The sequence below is a fragment of the Lolium rigidum genome, chromosome 7, assembly GCF_022539505.1.
Source record: "Lolium rigidum isolate FL_2022 chromosome 7, APGP_CSIRO_Lrig_0.1, whole genome shotgun sequence".
Classification (NCBI taxonomy): domain Eukaryota; kingdom Viridiplantae; phylum Streptophyta; class Magnoliopsida; order Poales; family Poaceae; genus Lolium; species Lolium rigidum.
This window is the reverse complement of record NC_061514.1, coordinates 92,954,234-92,962,437: the sequence shown is the minus strand read 5'-3', so window position 1 is coordinate 92,962,437 and position 8,204 is coordinate 92,954,234.

The following is an 8,204-nucleotide window of genomic DNA, read 5'->3' as shown; positions in this document are numbered from 1 at the left end:
GAGCGGGTCAATCCTGGCTCCATGAGCCCTGAATGGGCCCTGATCAAAAGCAGCGAGTAATTGGCCGTAGCTTTATTCGTGTTCTCTTCAGACTTTTACTTACCTTTGGGACTAACTTTGCCCAAGTCGGCGTTAAGATCTTTTGGGAAGATGATGGCTGCAAGAAAGTCCTTCTTCCTCGTATTGTACCTTTCAAGAAAAGTACTAGGAGCAGTATGAATTTCAGTTATTGTCCAAGACAAAAAAAATCACAATGTCGTTGGCAATTACACATCTCGTGCCACATTAGCAAGTTTTGTCTAGACTTGTATTTGATTTCACTCACTGTTTTCTTGTCCATTCAAGAGTTCACAATATCTATCTTTTCTTGATCCGTTAACCCAAACTTCGCATCCCATCTTTGGTCAGCCTCTCATCTTTTTACACCCAACCATGTCAATTGTTGGCTTCCCTACACTCTCTAGTTGTGAAACAAGCACCTTCTTCATCCCTACACATATGTATACCTGAAATTTTTTAGAAAATGAAAAATAAAAACTGAACTCAAATACATCACACAATTTCTTGGTTGTGCTACTCTAACAAAACTTTCTAGACCCACAACAGTCTCCCGCTCTATCCGCCGCTCCCACCTCCCTCCACAATGCCTATTGTCCTAGGAGGCACAATTTATCTTCTCCAGTGCACCCCCGCCCCGCATCCCCGTAGCCTCCACATTGGAGAGATCGACGTGGCAACTAAATAATACATATGCAAAAGAAAACAATGTGCGGGCTAAAAAAATCACTCATCCTAAATGTTAATCCGAAGGAAACAGACACATGATTAATAATTAAGCACATATATATAGAATGGCGTGGATAGAAATTATTGCAATATAGTATACCACATCTTTTGTGATAGAGTTAATCTTGAGCTCAAATCCAATCTGATAGAATATTCTTTGGAATATATTAGGCCTATTCAGTCATATCGAGAATGGGGGGTGGGGGGCGGGGTGGGGGGTTGTTGCGGTCGAAACCCACCGGCGAGCAGCGACGGGCAACACGATAGAGCCGGGAACAACTTAGGGCTGCGGCTGGCCCTGGTCCCTCCGAGCGACGGCCCGCAAAGCCTGCGAGTACGCACGTCCGATGCTGGTGCAGGGCGTGCCACCCGACCTATACCCGGTCGGGAAGGTGATGGAGATGCCTCGCTTAGTTTCTGCATGGCATACACGTAAACATTAAATACGAGCCTCGATCGGCTCTCAGGTTATCTCGTGAATCGGCTCAAGGAGCCGATCCACCCATGATTCGTACGAGGTGCACGAATATATGGTGGTCCTGCTTGATCAAGATAAAACTAAAGCGATCTACGACGATTTAGGGTTCTCACCGCATAATCGGATCATCCTACTCACGATTGGGCCTCGCGGTCACGTACGGTGATCGTAAGCCGGTCCTAGACAAGGCCTAAAAACCAACACGAGGTTGATCCTCGGAACATCCTGTCTAGGGCTAGCAAACGACACCCTACGCGTCGCTGGATCCTCCAACCCTTTGTAAGGCCTAACTATTGCGGATATTAAACTAATCCTTAAAGAACACGGAGCAACCGTAACGGATCGGATCTACTAAATAATGACCAAGCGGGGTGCCGCCCCTACACCTAAGATAGGTGTAAGGGCGGCTAGATGTATAAGGGTTGCACTACGACAGCATATGATACGAAGAACAATGCTAACCCTAACACATCTAAGATAACTACGTTGCTCGCCATCAAAGAGGCTTCGATACGAGCAACGCATGAACAACGAAATAAGCTTGTGCTTGCCTAGATCGCAAGATGCGATCTAGGCAGCATGATGCTTACCGAAAGAAACCCTCGAGACGAAGGAGTTGGCGATGCGCCGAGATTGATTTGTGGTGAACGTTGGTTGTTGTTTATTTCATAAACCCTAGATACATATTTATAGTCAAGGGGACTTTCTAATTTAGGCGTGCACCTAACCGTGCACGGGTAAAACTCTATCTTTTAATCTAAGATGCGATCTACTATATTACAGATACACGGGCACACTAGCCCAAACGTTGCACATAAGGCCGATTCACGTATATTCTTCCATGTATAACCTTTAAGCCCATCTTGATCGCGGCCCACCTCTGACTCGGTCAAATTCCGGTGATAACACATGCCCCCCTGGTTTTGGAATTGATAATTCCAAAATCACTCTGTTTTTCTTCGTCGGGTCATGTCGTGGCAGAGCAGAACCGTCGCAGCACCCTTCATCATGATGTCCTGCCTTCTCAACTATTCCGCGTGATTTGACCGTTGTCTTTGGGCACCGCCTCCTCGGAAACTGCTGTGGCATTGAATCTCTACTATATCCCCTTTATTTAACCGCTACGAGCGGTTGCCACTTCATCCCTTTGCTCTGTTCCGGCCATCGGCACCCAAAAAACCCCCAATCTCCCGTAGCCATGTCCTCCTCTTCTTCCTCCTCCGCCTCGTCGGTCTTCTCCGACTCTTCCTCTTCTCGCGAGCCGACGCCGGAGTGGGGCTCGTTGGCGGCGCACGACATTCTCGCCCCAACGACGTGGGACAAGGAGGAGCACGATTCCTTCGTCTGGTCCGAGGATGACAAATCCTTGACCGACGGAGAAGGCGACCTTCAATTTCTCGTCGAAGGGGAAGAGGAGGCGGAGAGCGAGGACGACCGCTTCTCCTGGGACGATTTCACTTCTTCCGAGGAAGAGGCGGAGGAGGACGACGACGACTCCCTCGAAGGTTACCCACCAGCGAAGCGCCTCCGCACCTGGTGGGACGACGACAGCGATGACGACGAAGAGGAAGATGAGGCTCCCGTAGAAGGCTACGGGAGTTCCGATGAGGAGCCTATCAGCAGCTGCGCCGGCGGCAGCGACGACGAGGGCAGCAACGGCCCTTAGATTAGGGACTAGTAGTAGTAGTCGGCTTTTGTCCTCTTCTCCTCCGAGCAATCGGCTCTTTCTTTGTAAGAAATCCCTCTATTAATGAAGAAAATATTCCTCAATTAATTTTGCTTCCTTGTCAACTTTGCCGATCGTTGAAATCGCCGTATAGAGAGCCGATAGTAGGACATCGACTCGCAGCATAAACGCGATCTGAGGCCAAGCCGTCGCCTAAACACGTGGTCCAACAAGTCTAACTCACGTCCAAACCATCAGATTGAACTCCTCAGCAACCCACCAGGAGATTCATCCCAAATATCATGATTTCTGGTCTGAACCGACTCCGTTAACCTGTTAATTTGAGCTTGTTCCTCTAGAGTCGATAGCAATGTATCGGCTTTACTATTCTGAAGTCGATATCCGTGCATCGGCTGGACTCGCGTACTGTTGTCTCCGTATGTTTTCTCAAGTCGATGTCTGCGCATCGGCTGTGATTTGATTTTTTTTTTACTGGCCGATTTAAAATCGGCCTCCATACCTTACTGCCCATCATCCCACATGCTTGGGAAATACTTCTTGAGGTGTTGACCATTGACGGCTACTGGGAACTTCACGCCGTCCAACTGTTCCAGACATGTATGCATTACCCTTCAAGGCCCGGACGACTTTGTACGGACCGTGCCAATTAGGAGACCATTTGCCATATGCCTTGTCCCTAGTTCCTAACGGCAACACGAGCTTCCCATACTAGATCACCAACTTGAAACTCCTTTGGTCTAACCTTCTTATTGTAGGCACGAGCTACCTCGGCTTTGTTCTCCTTAATCTTCTCCAACGACCAAAGCCTAAGTTCCGTTGCGTCCTCAATAGTGTCACTCATCAAAGCTGCATATTCTTCGAGTCGTCGGATCATTCTGAAACGTGACACGTCTTGATCCAGCCGTAATTTCCCAAGGTAATACGGCTTCCTGTCCATAGACAAGCTGGTACGGCGAAGTCTTTATAGCTCCATGGCACGACATGCGATAGGCCCACAAAGGTTCTGATAACTTTTCATGCCAATCCCTAGGGTTCTCGTCAATTTTTCTCTTGATCAGCTTGATCAAGCTCTGATTGGATGCTTCAGCTTGCCCATTGGCTTGAGCATAGTATGGAGATGATCGGATCAGTTTAATCCCCATGTCATCGCAGAACTTTCTGAATTCTTTAGAAACAAAGACCGAACCTCCATCGGTCGTGATAGTTTGGGGAATCCCGAACCTATGAATGACGTGTTCTTTCACAAACTTGATCACATCTTCTGATTTCACCTTCTTCATAGGGACGGCTTCCACCCACTTGGTGAAGTAATCTGTGATGACCAAAATCCATTCATGTTTTTTACTCGACGCCGGATGGATTTTGCCGATCATATCCATACCCCACCCTCGAAACGGCCAAGGTTTGATGATAGGGTTCATCGCTGATGCGGGTACCATCTGAATCTTCCCGAACATTTGGCACGCTTGGCACCCCTTGTAGTAATTAAAGCAATCTTCAAGCATGGTGGGCCAATAAAACCCTGATCGCCTGATTAGCCACTTCATCTTATGAGCCGACTGATGAGTTCCACAGGCGCCTTCATGCACCTCATGTAAGAGCCGATTAGACTCAGTTGGTCCCAGGCACTTGAGTAGTAACCCTTCCAACGTCCTGTAGAACATGTCGTCTCCTATGAGGACATACTTCATGGCTCTGTATCTTATCCGTTTAGGTGCCCCCCGAGCCGAATCTTTTAAGTAATTGAAGATTTCGGCTCTCCAATCATCCTGCTCCAGGAATTGCACCTGAGCCTCTGCCCCGTCAGGTATGTCTATATAGCCTGACGCCATTTGTGCGAGATTGTTGGCCTCGGTGTTTTGGGATCTTGGGACCCAATTAAAGTTGATGTACCGAAAACGTGTCATCAACTCACGGCATTCCATCCAATATGGGAAAAGCGATTCACTCTCGCACTTATATTCATCCGTGAGCTGGTTAATCACCAACTTGGAGTCTCCAAAAAGCTCTACTGCTTCTGCCCCGGCCTCGAGTAACAGCTCCATTCCCTTACGCACCGCCTCATATTCCGCGACATTGTTGGTGCAAGGGGTAGATAATCTGATTGAAAAGGAGTATGCTGCCCCCCGAGGCGACACGAGCAGAATGCCGATGCCACAACCATCGTCGCAAGCCGATCCATCGAAGAACATAGCCCATGCACGTATAGATAGTGCTGCTATATTGGTACTGATCCGTTCAGCTATAAGATCGGCCAGCGCTTGCCCCTTGACTGCTTTCGCAGCCTGATACCGGAGATCGAACTCTGACAACGCAAACATCCACTTACCAAGTCGGCCTTTCAAAAGAGGGGCCGACAGCATGTGCTTGACAACATCTGACTTGCATATGACGATGATCTCTGCCGTCAAAAGGATGTGATGAAGCTTGGTGCAGGTAAAGAACAGGCAGAGGCAAAGTTTCTCGACCTCAGTATACCTTGTCTCCGCATCCAACATCCTTCTGCTGAGGTAGAAAACGACCTTTTCAACGCCCTCGTAGAGTTGTACCACTACCGAAGCGATGGACGTGTCGGCTACTGACAAGTAGATGTAGAACGGCCTGTCTTGCTGGGGCGGAACTAGCACAGGCGGCGTCGTCAGATACCGCTTAATCTCATCAAACGCCTGCTGCTGTTCTGCCCCCAGTGAAATTCGTCATCAGATTTAGTTTTCACCAGTGCCATGAACGGCTCGATTCGTCCTGACAGATTAGAGATGAATCGTCGGACAAAATTGATCTTGCCGATGAGACGTTGGAGCTCCTTCTTCGTGGTGGGCGGTTGCATGGTACGCACCGCCTCTTGACTTTTCAGGCCGATCTCAATTCCCCGTTCATGAACCAAAAAACCTAGGAACTGACCAGCCGTCACACCAAAAGCACACTTCTTCGGATTCATTCTCAGTCCGAACTTCCGAGTTCGGTCTAGGACGCGCCGTAAATCATCCAAGTGTCCCTCCATGGAGACAGATTTGACTACCACGTCGTCGATGTAGATTTCCACCAACTTACCGATCAGATCGTGAAATATATAATTCATGGCTCGTTGGTACGTTGCACCGAGCATTCTTCAAACCAAAGGTCATGACTACATATTCAAACAAGCCTACGCCCCGGTACTCCGAATGCGGTCTTGTGTATATCTTCTGGAGCCATGAAGATTTGGTTATAGCCGGCGTTGCCATCCATGAAGCTCAACACCTTGTGGCCAGCAGCTGCATTGATCAATGTTTCTGCCACAGGCATCGGATATTCATCTTTTGGAGTGGCTCTGTTGAGATCTCGGAAATCGATGGCCACATGCCATCGGCCGTCCTTCTTCTCCACAGGAACGATGCTGGAGATCCACTCAGCATACCTACATGGCCTGATGAACCCGGCGGCCAACATCTTCTCGATCTCTTTCTTGACTTCTTCCAGAATTTCGGCCCTCATCTAACGTGCTCGTTGTTGGAACGGCCGAAATCCTTTCTTAAGGGGGAGCCGATGTTCAATGATGCTCCTATCCAACCCAGGCATCTCTGTGTAATCCCATGCAAAGCAATCCGGGTATTCTTTTAACGGAGCTATCATCGACTCTCGAGCTGTGGATTTAACTTCTTGCTGATAAAAGTTGGTCGCGGCTTATCCCCAGGACCGATGTCGACTTCCTCTAGCTCATCAGCCGATGTAAACCCATACCCTAGCTTTCCGTCACCTGTGAGGTCGACGCCACATACCGGGAGAGCAGGTGGTACGGATAATTCGGACCGATCGCTAGAATCGGCCTTCACCTTGATCATCACCAGGATCTTTTGGCAGTGACGGGGCCGATCGCGTGGAACAGCTTCCTCCTTATCTTCGCTATGAGAGCAGCTGCCCTCGTCTCTACCCTTACCAGGGCGGCGCCCAAGTTCTACCATGCTGATGTTGAACGAGTATCTTGGCTGGCACCTCCCAGGGTACATGTCCTCCACCCCGTCAACGGCGTATGCCGATGAATTCGGCACTTCTGGTGCCGCCAATGCGAATGACAACGGTGGACGGGTCTGGAGTGGCACCTCTCCTTGGTAGGTCCCGAGAGCTGGTCCTGACGGAGAGTACTGATGCCTCATGATTTCCTGTATCATCCGAAAAGCGACACGCTCCAAAGTATTCACCAGGCTCTCAGAATGGCGATGCAGCGAGTGAGTCACCATGTAGCCAATCTCCCGACGCGGGGACCTGGTGCGTTCTTTCGACGGGACGGACGGGTCCACTCCATCGAGCGCGCCTTCAGGTGAGAACCCTTTCCACCTGATGCCATGCGAACGGGTTCTGTGAAAAGAGCCGATGAGGTCGGCCTCGAGGATTGCTTTGACCTCGTCATACTTCTTCTTGAGCTCGTCGGTCAGATCCTCCTACGTGACTGGAGTGCCGTCCGCCATCTCAGATGTAGATGGCGATGTGGTTGATGTCGAAGCTTGTCCCACCGGGCGTACCAGAATGTGTTGCGGTCAGAAACCCACCGGCGAGCAGCGACGGGCAACACAGTAGAGCCGGGAACAACTTAGGGATGCGGCCGGCCCTGGTCCCTCCGAGCGACGGCCCGCAAAGCCTCTGGTACGCACGTCCGATGCTGGTGCAAGGGCGTGCCACCCGACCTATACCTGGTCAGGAAGGTGATGGAGATGCCTCGCTTAGTTTCCTGCATGGCATACACGTAAACATTAAATACGAGCCTCGATCGGCTCTCAGGTTATCCTGTGAATCGGCTCAAGGAGCCGATCCACCCATGATTCGTACGAGGTGCACGAATATATGGTGGTCCTGCTTGATCAAGATAAAGCTAAAGCGATCTACGACGATTTAGGGTTCTCACCGCATAATCGGATCATCCTACTCACGATTGGGCCTCGCGGTCACGTACGGTGATCGTAAGCCGGTCCTAGACAAGGCCTAAAAACCAACACGAGGTTGATCCTCGGAACATCCTGTCTAGGGCTAGCAAACGACACCCTACGCGTCGCTGGATCCTCCAACCCTTTGTAAGGCCTAACTATTGCAGATATTAAACTAATCTTTGAAGAACAAGGAGCAACCGTAACGGATCGGATCTACTAAATAATGATCAAGCGGGGTGCCGCCCCTACACCTAAGATAGGTGTAAGGGCGGCTAGATGTATAAGGGTTGCACTACGACGAGCATATGATACGAAGAACAATGCTAACCCTAACACATCTAAGATAACTACG